General features: G+C 36.1%; 1 long non-coding RNA gene across 1 annotated transcript; it reads left to right on the top strand.

Annotated features, from left to right (window-relative positions):
- The first annotated feature begins 10,473 nt into the window (after nt 1-10,473).
- On the top strand, nt 10,474-11,755 carry LOC147837991 (uncharacterized). The gene is made up of 4 exons (XR_015525475.1): nt 10,474-11,154; nt 11,275-11,329; nt 11,429-11,504; nt 11,579-11,755. It is a non-coding gene; the product is annotated as an uncharacterized LOC147837991 (long non-coding RNA).
- The last annotated feature ends 2,200 nt before the right edge of the window (nt 11,756-13,955 follow it).

Genomic DNA, 13,955 nt, shown 5'->3' with positions numbered 1-13,955 from the left:
CATGTTCACTGTCATTTTAACGCGATCAAGTAATTTTTCGTCTTTTTTTTCTTCATCTGAACACATTTAACTCTGTCATAACTGCAATATTTACACTCCTGTAATGTATAGCAGATGTGACTGAATGGGCTGCTTTTCACTGTACTTTGTGACAAAAAATGAATATTGAATGTTGCTCTGTGTCCATGATGGAAATTGCAGGCATTTGATAGACTTTGATAGTTTGATACTTTATTTGATAGTTCCTCCTCACGCCTCATTTCTGTCATCTGTTAAGGTAAGCAGGCTGTGTGCACGCGAGCGATACACTTATTTAAATATGTCTAATGATAATACTATGTAGGCAGATTTATACATACAGTTTTAAAACTTTTAGAACAACCGTAAAGCAAAACAGATGTATTTCCCACGTAAAAACGATCCAAAAGACACATAGGTCTATGTGTTTTTGCGTATTTATTTGTTTATAATATATAGTGTGGATTATAATATAATAAACAGAGAGATTAACTCTTTGTCATGGACATTTTTTCTAAAAATAAGCTTGACAAGTTGTCTGTAGCAGGGCGGGGCTGACGTCACAGACATGCGCTCTGATGGCATTGCAGTCAGTTTATACCCTAATGTATTTCAAGCTTTTCAATTCCTGCATTTGCATTTAAGATCCAAAAGTGCTTAAAGTTGTATTTTCATGTGAGGATTATCCGGCTGGACAAAACGTGTAATGAACAGTGTTTGAACTCAGACCTTATTATTTGCAATCTTAGAAAATCCTATGGAAAAATCTTATAGGGATTTTTACAAGGGAACCCTGTTTTATGCTAGCAGCCAATTAGCCTACAAAGTGTAACAATAGTTACTCTAATCTATTGCGTTACTTAAAAAAAAAAAAAAAAAATATATATATATATATATATATATATATATATATATATATATATATATATATATATATATATATATGATGAAAATCTACTTTTGTAAGCTTTTTAGACAAAACTGTCATAAGGTAAAGTGTGTTCACTGTCATACTGGAGTGATATAAACACAACAAGTTTACTGACGTTAAAATAGGATCCAAATCCCACAGATTTTAAGGCCCGGTGCAACTTGGCGTATGAGTGTGGTTTTCCCCACCGAATTGATTGACAGGTGCCATGTCTCCATAATAGCATGTAAACAGGTCTACAAAACATTTTTTGCAAAAAAAAAAAAAAGAAAAAAAAAAGAAATGGGATTATGTTACAACTCTCTGTGATTTGCTGCACCTGAATAATTAATTTCAAATTTTTACAAACTTTTTTTTAAAAACAGTGCATGTTTGTAATAAAAATAGTAAAAACATTATCTCATTCTAAACTGCTATAATCATGACGGCTACATGATGTCAGTAAACGCACATATGTCTCTGTGTGTGTACTGCAAACAGCATGTGTGGGTGACTCATTTCAGAAAGGCTTGAATAGACTCTACCACAAATACATAAAATAAACTTACTTGGTATTTTTGACTAGAGACCTTATTTCTGCTTCATCTGTGCCTGTCTCTATCACTGACTGCTGTTTATCTGATGTAATGGAGAAGCAGACACGCAAGTCTTATCGTACATCTTGTAAAAGAGGTAAAATAGCTGCCCTTTAACTTTGTGTGAAAATCTCAATATTTAAGTGAAAATTCCCTGGTAAACTTTTCATTAACTGCACTGACTGGATTCTTGAACCATTGAATTGAACTTTAGAACACAATTCTTTTGATTCATTACATTAACATTCAGATCTTCATGATTCAAATCAGCCTACTTATTAAATAAATCAGTTTCAAATGTAACGCTATGAAAATAAGCAACCTACACGGCTTACAAAATGTCTCCTTTCGTCAATAGGGAAAATACCCGATGACAGAATTGTTCGTATTTCTGGGGGGTGAGCTATCCCTTTAATTACTACACTGTTTAACCAAGTTGGACAAGGCGATGTGGCTTAGAAAACTAAATCATACATGATTTACATTCTTTTCCTTCAGCAGCCTTGAGCACGGTTAAAATCAGAGGGCTACGTTTATATTTGTGTATGTTTTCAAACTACGCAGAAATTACAGAGTATGAATGGCCTACATGACTTCTGCATGCCAATGTTTGCCTTTTTTCTCCCCTTCCAGACACTCTCTTGAGGGTTTTTTTGGGGGGGGGTGAGGGAGGTTTCTAACATGAAGACTTCCATCTGTTGGTGGCTAATTGTGTCTGAGTTCAGTCTGTAGCCATAATCACAGCACCATCATTTCCATCTGCTGAGAGAGAGAAGTCGGCTACCGCACGCTCGCCGTCATACTTTAAAGTCACCGCCAAAGGCCGAGGCTCCCAAAGGAAGGTGCGATTTTCTTCAGAGTGAATGTCTTGTTTCAGCTCCCAAATTTAAAATACCAGATTGTTCAAGCTGGGAATCTGAAGGACGGTGGAGGAAATCTAGAGCAATTACTGCTGAGCCTTAAAGAATTCAGTCGGTGGAGGGCTGGATTCATGTAATGTGTTCAAGACAGGAACAAAGATAACCTGTGCGGCTCAACCCCAGTTAAGTCTTTATGGGTGGAACCATGTGTTAATGGGAAGTTTTTATAGGCTTTCATCGACTCCTATTCTACATTTTTTACATTGCGTATATTATAAATGACAGCTGCCTCAAACTGTTTTGACCCTGCCAAACTGTACTGCTAACAATAATGAACATTTTGTTGTATTTAAGGCAAACTGACACGGAGCAGCAACTGCTCTTGGGGAAACCTTGGCTAGTTGGCTAGTTGTCCAAAAAATTCCAGTACAGATCAGAAAAACCTCAAAAATAATACGTATTCACAAAGATATGCGAAAATGTTTGAAAATACTATTGATTCAATATGTCTTACAGAGATATAAGCCCCTTTCACACAGTGATACCGGTAAATATCCGGAAAATTTCCGGAACGACTTTACCGGTACATACAAAAAAAGCGCTGTTCACACAGGCGAGGACGTTACGGAATTTTTCCGGAAAAGAGCATTCACACATCCATCGCAAAATGCCGGTAAATTCTGACATTATTAACCAGAAATGACCTCTAAACGGCTGCGCTTGTGTTTGTAAACATTTGACTACATTACAAACTCTTTGGATGGATCCGTATTGAGTACAACTCCAATGAAAACATAGAGCAACACTTTCGCATGTCGAGATGTTCATGATATGTGTATGTGCTGGCGCTATGGGCGCTCACGGGCACACGCAAAGCTTGAAGGTAAACAAACAACGGATTATCATAAACATTTTATCGATAATTATTTACAGTTAGCATTAGGAAGGAACATAGAAACGTTATCTGACTAACATCTAGCAGCTAAAGGTGTCTGGAAAAATATTCAAAGGCTTTTATTCTCATAAACCGCTCGCACGTAAATGCGTCTGACTGTTCTGATTGGCTAAAGCAGGTGTCTCACGTCAGCACGTTCTAGACGTGGATGCGCTCTTTCCGGCAATCTTCCTTCTGCATTCACACAGCACAGCATTCCAGCAAATTACCAGTAATGTTACAACTTCTCTTTCTGGAAAATAGCCAGAACGAATTTACCGGTATTTTCAAAAAGGGCCTGTTCACACATACAACCTTTCCGGAAAATTGCCGGTAATTTTCCGGAAAGGTCTGTATGTGTGAAAGGGGCTATAGTTTAGGCAAAAATATAAATTCTGCAATCATTTACTCATCCTCCACTTGTTCTGATTTTAAATTCAACTTTAATTCAATTAATTTTTATTTCTAAAGCGTTTTTACAATGTAGATTGTGTCAAAGCAGCTTAACGTAGAAGTTCTAGTCAATTGAAACTGTGTCAGTAGAGTTGAAGTTTGGTTTAGTTCAGTTCAGTGTGGGTTAAATTTCACTGCTAAAAGTCCAAACACTGAAGAGCAAATCCATCGATGCACAGCTCCACAAGTCCCAAACCAGGCAAGCCGGTGGCAAAAGTGGCGAGAAACAAACTTCACCAAATGACGAAAGTGAAAAAACTTTGAGAAAAACTAGGCTCAGTTGGGCAAGACCATCTTTCCTCTGGCCAAACTTCTTGTACAGAGCTGCCATCTAGGCATTGGGGGCTGGAAAACACTGGAGAAGCACCATGGAGAAGCTGCTGGTGTGAGTAGGTCATCACTGGTGGGTGATTGACTTTCTTTCTTCTGTAGGACATATATGAAGTCCTTATCAGGAATTTTGAAAACCACTAGCCACTGACTTTCATATATATATTTTTTCTTGCTATAGAAGTCTGTGGCTACTTTTTACCAACAATAATTTAGAGAAACCCACAGATGGAACATGAAAAATTCATGTGCATATAATTTTTTTGCCCATTTGTAATTGAAATGACAACGTGTAAATGTCCTATATGTAACTGTGGGTTACTTCAATTAGACAAATTATATTTTTGATGAAAGTTTCAGTATAAATGTAGTTTATTTGCAAGCTTCATTTTTAACTGAATTTAGCAATTTATATATATATATATAAATATATATATATATAAAATTATATATATATATATATATATATATATATATATATATATATTTTTTTTTTTTTTTTTTTTTACAATATCTATATACTTAAAACCCATCTATGTATCTATATACTTAAAAAAAAAAAATTATATTGTCTGCAGACCTGGTGCAGTGCAATCTAAGCTACATCCAATGCTTTTTAATGCGCTCACCTAACCCCATCCCTAACCCTACTCGTCACAGTGACGTCACTTACTCCATTAAGTGCATTGTGTACGAGATTGCATCGCTGAGTGATGCAATCTTTACGTGCATCACGCAGGCTGCATCCAAATACTATTGAACCTTAGCTGGATCCAACCTTAGTAGCAAAAACAGTATTTCAATACAACATAGACATTAATTTCAACACATATCAATTAGATTGTAAATAACCATTTATCTTTTTTTTTTTTTTTTTTTTGATGTAAGAACATGGCAAAAAAAAAAAAAAAAATCTGGATAAAAGGCATGACAACCTAGTTGCCTTTTTTACTGTAAACCAAATAGTAAGTGTAATTCAGAAGTGTCCTAATTAGTATTTAGAGACCCTTAGGGGCTTAAAGAGCCCAGCTGGCAGCATGTTTTCTTCAAAAGTGCATCTCAAGATACTTCTCCACTCACCTGCACCACAAAGCTCATGAATTGTACCAGTGTCCATTTCCTTTGCATCTATAAATAGAGAGGTTCAGTGTTTGCTTTGTGGAGGTGCACACAGATCATATTTGCCTTGTTAAGGAGGTGCTAATCTGCCGCTGGCCAACATCCCCTCAAACAATACATGTTACAGTGAGAAAAAGAAAAGAAAAAAAAAGGCTGCAAAATTAGATCAGGACTGCACCTATTAGATGGAGCAGCACTGCAGCTGTGTACACTGTGCTGGCTAGAGTTATGTTTCACAACGTGAAAAAAAAATGAACACGTATTATTCTATGTCTGCACTACAATGAAAATGCTATCGCTAGGGATATTTAATGGTTTATTTAAATGTTGTATTGGCCAGACCTTAATTTTTTTTTTTTTACTGTACATTAGTAACTATAAAATATTGTGATATGAATGTCATACTTCATTTGATTAAAAAATTAAATAACATAAGAATAATGCAAGAAAAATAGTTAATTAGGGATCCTATAATGTGTACAGCAATTCTTACTTGTGGTAAAAAAAAAAAAATTAAATTAAAAAAAAAACACAAGTATAAAATAAAATAAAATAAATAATTTGATGCCATGTTTGATGACATTAATTTGATAATGTACAGTAAATGTGAGCATTAAATCATGGCAAATTGTTGCTTTTTTTTTACTTGTTGGTGGATTATTTGCTGATTTCAACACTATCTAACAGCAATTCATTTAATTTCAAAGCGTTTTATTTTAGTGGCTAATTCGTATGAATTCATACAATATTATCCATACAATTTAGTACGATTTGCTCATCCCCAATGACAGTTGGGTTTAGGGGTGGCATTGGCTGCCACTTCTCTTTTTAAAATCTTACATTTTCATGCAGTAGAAACTCGTACAAATCCATATGAATTAGACGCTAAACTAACAAAGCATTAAATTTTGTTTTCTCGGAAAATCAGGCTGGCTAATTCATATGAATTTGTGAACTTAATCGTACATTTGCACAATATTTTCACAGACTAGTGATGGTGGGTTCAGGCATGGACCAGCATGCTTACTTTTTCAAAACAAATTCGAACAAATTAGGTAGGAATTTAGAAAATTAAGCCCCAAATAAGGCGATGCAGTGGCACAAGTGGGTAGCACTCTTGCCTCACAGCAAGATGGTCCCTGGTTGAACCCGGCTGGATCAGTTGGCATGTGGAGTTTGCATGTTCTCCCCGTGTCTGCGTGGGCTTCCTCCGGGTGCTCCGATTTCTCCCACAAGTCTGAAGACATGCGGTACAGGTGAATTAGGTAATGTAAATTGTCTGTAGTGTATGTGTGTGAATGAGAATGTATAGATGTTTCCCAGTGATGGGTTGCAGCTGGAAGGGCATCCTCTGCGTAAAACATGTGCTGGATAAATTGGCAGTTCATTCCGCTGTGGTGACCCCAGATTAATAAAGGGATTAAGACGAAAAAGAAAATGAATGATTGAAAGTAATTGCCAAATAATTTACTAAGTCACTAAAATCTACAGTACTGTATTTTATATTACATTTCTGTAAGATGAGATTGGACATGCACTGTACTAATTTTTGTAGAACTAAGCAAGAGAGTTGTGTGAGCTAAAAAAAAAATCTAATAATTAAAGAAAAACATTGTTAATTCAAATGCATGACATTATACACTCAATGGCTACTTTATTAGGTAAACCTTACTAGTACCGGGTTGGACCCCAATTTGTCTTAAGAACTGCCTTAATCCTATGTGGCATAGATTTAACAAGGTACTGGTAATACCCCTCAGAGTTTTTGGTTCGTACTGACAGTATAGCATCATGCAGTTGCTGCAGATATGTCAGCTGCACATCTGTGATGCAAATTTTCCATTCCACAACGTTCCAAAAGTGCTTTATTGGATTGAGTTCTGGTGACTGTGGAGGCCATTTGAGTACAGTGAACTCATTGTCATGTTCAAGAAACCAGTCTGAGATGATCCAAGCTTTTTGATATGGCGCGTTATTCCTGCTGGAAGTAGCCATCAGAAGATGGGTACACTGTGGTCTAAAGGGATGGGAATGGTCAGCAACAGTACTCAGGTAAACTGTTGTGTTGACATTATGCTCAAGTGATACTAATGGGCCCAAAGTGTGCCAAGGAAATATTCCCCACAACATTAAAGCATGGATCCATCCTGCCATGTATCAACAGTTCAGGCTGCTGGTGGTGTAATGTTGTTGATGCCAAATTCTCACCCTACCATCTGAATGTCGCAGCCAAAAAACTCATTAGACCAGGCAACGTTTTTGAATCTTGTATTGTCCAATTTTTGTGAGCCTGTGTGAATTGTAGCCTCAGTTTCCTGTTCTTAGCTGATAGGAGTGGCCCCCATTGTGGTCGAGGTGCTCAAGGTTGGACATGTTGTGCGTTCAGAGATGCTCTTCGGCATACCTCGATTGTAATGAGTGATTATTTGAGTTTCTGTTGTCTTTCTGTCAGCTCGAACCCAAGCTCGAACCCAATTCCAAGAGATGGTTGTGCGACATTTTTTGACATTTGGATTTTAATATTGGAAATTACGGCTCAGATGTATCTTAATATATGTGTGAATTGCTGCCATTAATAACATTTAAGAAAGTACATTTTAGGCCAAGTACAAAATGTATTTTTTCACAAAACGCGATATCTGCGAGACCAGTTTGAATGTTTGACCATTGTGAATGAGTCTGATTCCAGCGACGCTCCAGGGACAGACGAGTCTTCATTGAGGCCATCTTCCAGCATAAACCACGGCGAATGAATTTCTGCACAAGACTTTTGGCCAGCGGAGAAATTAAAATGGTTGTGCCCAACTGAGTCTGGTTCTCTCAAGGTTTTTTTTTTCTTCACTCCCATCAGGTGAAGTTTTTTTTCCCTCTCCGCTGTCGCCACTGCCTCGCATGGTTCAGGATTGGTAGAGCTACGCATCGATGAATTTGCTCTTCAGTGTTTGAACTCTCAGTAATGATTAAATCACACTGAACAGAGCTAAACTGAACTGAACTGAACTTAAACACTAAAACCTGAACCACACTGTTCCAGTTACTATGACCATTTATGTGAAGCTGCTTTGACACAATCTACATTGTAAAAGCGCTATACAAATAAAGCTGAATTGAATTGAATTGAACCAGTTTCTTTACAAAGAGCAATATAACAGTTATAGGACTTTCAGGAAGCTGCACGAGCTCAGCATCCCCTGGGAGGAGAGTCACTGCTGATGAAGTGCTCCGAGTTTGCTCATTGTTTTAGCGATTGAAGATGAAGCCTTCAACTCCACAAAAATGTATAAAAATGCTACAAAAGTGGACCAGAAACCAGGTCTGTCAAGATTATGCAAATGTGGCAGGGAACAAGTATCTGCTGATGTCAATTAAAAGGAAGACCAGGGAGCGCCTTTTTCCTGCACTCCTACCCATCACAAGATACCTGTCTGCAAGGTGACATTTCTAAGTGTCCTTTATAAGTATATTTTTAAATAATTTCTTACATGTAACTGAGTAGCCTATCTGAAGATTTATTTATGCGGTTGCACCTATTATTTATAGCCTAAAACCTCACGTTAATTCTTGTTGTTAATTTATTATAAGGGAACATATTTTTGCTTTTGTTTTAGTTTTGCATAGTTTCGCTTTTTCGCAACAACCAATAAATAAGCTATTATTATTATTATTATTATTATTATTATTACTACAGTTAAATAATTCATTAAATATGACGGGGCGAGGCGAGCTTGTGTTGGGGACACGGTGCAACACAAACAAGAACTGTAACACTGCGGCTCCGCCTGTGCTGATCACACAGGTTTGGTTTTTAGCAGCGTTGCGGAAGGAAACGCCCTTCACTTTTTCTGTAACAAGCTACAAGTCGTTTATCTAACTAACTTAATCTTACTTATCAAACAAAACATTGATTCTTTAGCTTTTCTTAATGGTATTACTGTTGTAGAATATAGGCTAAGGTGGATATATAGCATGTTGCAAAAAAAATAAATAAATAAATAATAATAATACAAAATGTAATGTTATGATTTGTTGTGCACATTCTGGCCAAAACTAAGAATCTTATTATTATTAATCAATCTTTGTATATATTATTCCACACTCTCAGAAAAAAAGGTACAATGAGGGTACAATTTTGTTCCTAGAGGGAACAAAATATAAAATTGTACCTTTAAAGGTCCCATATTGGTCTTTAGGGTACAATTTTGTACCCAAATGGGCTATAAAGGTACAAATGTCCAGATTTAGGTTTGAAAGGTACATTTTTGTACCTTTTATAGCACATTTGGATACAAAATTGTACCGTAAAGGACCAATTTGGCACTTTTAAAGGTACAATTATATATTTTGTTTCCCTATAGGAACAAAATTGTACCCTCAGCTCATGATAAGATCAAGACACTATATAACACTAATTTAAATGTATTAATACTAAACATTAATACTAAAATACATAATTTAAAAATATAATAAATAAATAAATTGATTGAATTAAATATTTTAATAATAAAATTTTTTTCATGTATTTAAATTACATTTTTTCTCAAAAATGTTAATAATTTAATTTATAATTGAATGTAATTTTAATAATTAAAAACGTAAATACTGGTCTTTGCTTACTGTTTAAGACCCTATAGTTTATGGGATGTAGAATAAGAACCATGCAGAGTGACAGCATCTTCATACAGGTGGTGATGTTGCTGTCTCTTTAAGAATTTGGCTTGTTGAGACGTTATAGTAGAGTTTGTTACTGAGGCGGTCCGTCGAGTATGCTGGCTGTTTACACAGAAGTTTGCACGCTCTTCAAAGAAAAGTCTATTTTGGAGTCCACACTTTTCAGGTAAGAATGTATTTAAGATATATTTTCAGTCTCATTTTTACATGTGAAGCCGTGTTCTGTTGATTTTGTCTGACTCTAGGGTCTCGGCTTTCCCCCGCTTTAAGTGCTCCGGGCTGGCCTGCAGGATGGAGTTTGCTAAGATGTCTGCAGCTTATTAAAGAAGTTAAAACAATGTGATATCGAAGTCACCGAGGGACATAACTTTGTAGACGGTGAGTACTATATGCTGTTAGTTTTCTCGGTGTAAAAGTTCCCTTTGTCGCCTACGTTACGTATTCGCGCCTTATATCTTACGTTACGTTACTGCTTTATTAATAAGTGTTGCCACGGCGGAATATAATCGCAACCCAATTAGCAAAATACACTCGGGCCAGCTGCGGCGGCAGAAGCGCGACGCTGCCGTATCCGTGCACCGGAATCGGGCCGTGACCTGTGTGTAATGTGCGGTGTGGCCCGGAGCTCGCGCGACTAAAGTCTTTATATACCTTTATATAAAACCTTTTGTTATTAATACTGGAAATTTGTAATTATCGATAATGTTTTATATTTTGAGGCCATTTTTCTAGCCACGGTTGACCGCTGAAATGTAATATTAGACGGTTATATAAGTTACACCACCATTTTGTGAAGAAAAATCACAATTTTGTCACCGACAAAGTGACTGATTATGTAAACGTGGCTAGTTACAAACGTGGCGTGTGTATGCTTGTACATATCTTCGTTTCAGTGTCTAAGTTACATTAATGTTGAGGAGTGTCCACAAACTCTCATGTCCAGAATTGTTGGTGCTTTACTATCGTTTAACGCTATAACGTTACTTATGTTAATGTAGAATTATTAACATGCCACGTTGTATAAAACGACGTTTTAAGGTATACTTTGTTCTTTAATGTAATAATTTGTCTCATCTGTTCTGAAACTGGTACCTTGAGCTATTTTCCCTTTTTTATTAATATCTCAAAATAAATAAATAGTTGTTGCTTTATCTTATTGCTTTCCAGAAGTTTTTGAAGTTTCCAATTGTCTTTCAGGACAAGATTGAACAACAGAATGCAGCCTAACAGCATCAGACCTATGAAAGCATGGCTCAGTTACAAGATGTAAGTATGTCTCATTATCTATACCATGGTTTTAATGGCTTACATACTATTTTAAATTTGTAGGTTTTTACTTACAAACAACAGTAAATGTACACCCACGTGTTTAAAATGATTTTCTAGGTTTTCATCGAAAGATGAGAGATCAACTGAAGAATGCTATGGACCTGACTCTAAGGTACTCTTTCTAAACTTTCTCCACTTGATTAATATTATTGAATTCTAGCTTTGGATGGATTCATTCATATTTGTTTGTATGCCACATCTTATGTTCCAGGAATTGATTTTACAGCAGCACTTCTCATGTTGCCAGCCTTGTTAAGCGAGACACTTCAACATTTCGTTGTGCTCAGGTGCGTATGTTGTTTTCTGTTTAGTATATGCTGTGATAAATGCATTTTATAATGCTTGATATTCTTTATATTAGGATGACGCAGTGGGTAGTGTTGTCACCTTACAGCAAGAAGGTCGCTGGTTCAAGCCTCGGCTGGGTCAGTTGGCATTTGTGTGAGGAGTTTGCATATTCTTCCAGTGTTCGTGAGGGTTTCCTCCAAGTGCTCCGGTTTCCCCACAAGTATAAAGACATGCGCTATAGCTGAATTTGGTAAGCTTATTTGTCTGTAGTGTATAAATGTGTGTGTGAATGAGTGTGTCTGGATGTATCGTAATACTGGGTTGCAGCTAGAAGGGCATCTGCTGCATAAAACATATGCTGGATAAGTTGGTGGTTCATTCCACTGTGGCAACCCCAGATTAATAAAGGGACTAAGCCGAAAAGAAATTGAATGAATGAATGAAATTTATATTAGTCTTTTAATCTGTGATACTTTTTTTAATCAGTGAATATTAATTATTTGACTTTCTATGCATGTTGATTTTCTCTTCATCAGTGATAGAGTGACTGATATTAATGTAATTATTGCTTTGTCATTTACAGTGAACCATTTTCACCACATCCAACTGTTCATGAACAGGAGGAGGCCACCGACTGGACAACTGTGTTAACAAGACGAGTCACGGCAGTCTTCAGAGTTGATGGGATTATGATGTGGACGAATATACATTTTTGACATATCCATCTTATTAGAAGAACACCTTGATGTTTCTGCAGTGGAATGTTTTGAATGAACGGTGGATGGTGACAAGCCTCGATCTACTCCAGTTACCAGAGTGATCTACCTTGTTTTTTGTTTCTTTACATGCTCTTGGGATAATCACAATCATCAAGTTAATCCAGCACACTGCTATCATTCATGCATAAAGCAAATTTTTAAATAACTTGTGGTCCTAATGACTATCAAAGAACATTTTCCAGATATGAGTGCTTTACATGTCATGTTTACCAAAAGCATAAACACATATTGTGTTACAACAAATTACAACTCCACTTGAGGATGATGAGGAGTAATCTACTGGTGTTGAGGAAGAGGCTACTGATGTATTTGATTTTCTGCACTGTTAAAGCAATTTATAGAGAAACTTTGCCTTCATTCTGAAATTCAGAGAAAATGTTGATGACAAATTATTTATTATGACCGAGTATTCTGACTAAAGACAAATACTTTGGACTTTATAAAGTGCAGTACTTGATGTAGCCTGTGTAATGTGTTTATAAATCTTAAACAGTATTCTTGTGGTCTTTGTATTAAGTGTAGATTATTTAGTTTTTATTTATTATCTAAATTGTTCTTTTTACTGTTTTACATGTCTGCTTTATACTTGCTGTGTAATTTTATTTCTTAACACATTCAGTTGTGAGTTGTAATGAAATATTTCTACATTAGTAAATAAAAATGGACATCTGTGAACCAAAATATTTTATTTATTTATTTGTGCATGCAGTCACCAAAGGATCACAATGCCTGGGTCAGTACCCTGAAAATACTATATAATATAAAAAGGTACATTTTTGTACCTTCAGTGTCTAGGGTACAAAATTGTCCCTTAAAGGGTACAAATGTAGAAGGTACAATTTTGTACCTTTAAATAGAGGTACAAATTTGTACCCTTAAGGGTACAACCCCAGTGACGGGCCATTTGTACCCTAAAAGGTACAATTTTGTACCTTTTTTTCTGAGAGTGCATACATTCGTGATATATAGTTTTTTAAAACCAATTTAAGTCATTGTTAAGACTAATATGTTGCATTTTGGCATGGTTTTTGGACATAAAATTAAATAAAAAATATCTTTGATTTGAAAATATTGTGTTTCTGACCTTCACTGAGCTAAAGTAATAATTCAATGTACAAAAATTCTGAATGAACTTGACTGTTGATGTCTTAAATAATACTGTCAAATAACCAACAATTTTCAAAATGGATATACATCTCGTTTTGCAACTAAATATTGTTGGCATAAACAGCCAAAAATGATCATAAAAACTAATCTGAAAAAATCCATGAGGGTGAACACAAAGATGGCCTGGCGATACTCTATTACACATGAATTTCTATCACACAAAACCCTTACCTGACTTCTATTTTTTTTTTTTTTTTTTTTTACCTCATCCAGGCACATTTTACCTCAGTAAGTGACTCATGTCTCCCTCATCAGTGCAGACCACCTGTACAGATGACTCAGCGCTGGCCTCATATTTACTTGCATCAAAAGAGCAAAACCTGTGTAAACCAAAGCACTTCCTCAGGCCTTAAACAACCCCTCTAACAGGTCAGGCTTCCTTCCGAAACACCTACCTACACCCAATGAAAAAAAGAAGAAAAAAGTCCAAGTCTGGTGCCAGCAACATAAAGAAGATGAGACAACTAATATTGTCTTGGCTACCGCTGCATAGCCTGCAGTCAC

Source organism: Danio rerio, chromosome 24, assembly GCF_052040795.2.
Source record: "Danio rerio strain M-AB ecotype USA chromosome 24, GRCz13ab, whole genome shotgun sequence".
NCBI classification, from domain to species: Eukaryota; Metazoa; Chordata; class Actinopteri; order Cypriniformes; family Danionidae; genus Danio; species Danio rerio.
The sequence above is the reverse complement of the archived record's forward strand: the minus strand, read 5'-3'. Positions and strand labels throughout refer to the sequence as shown.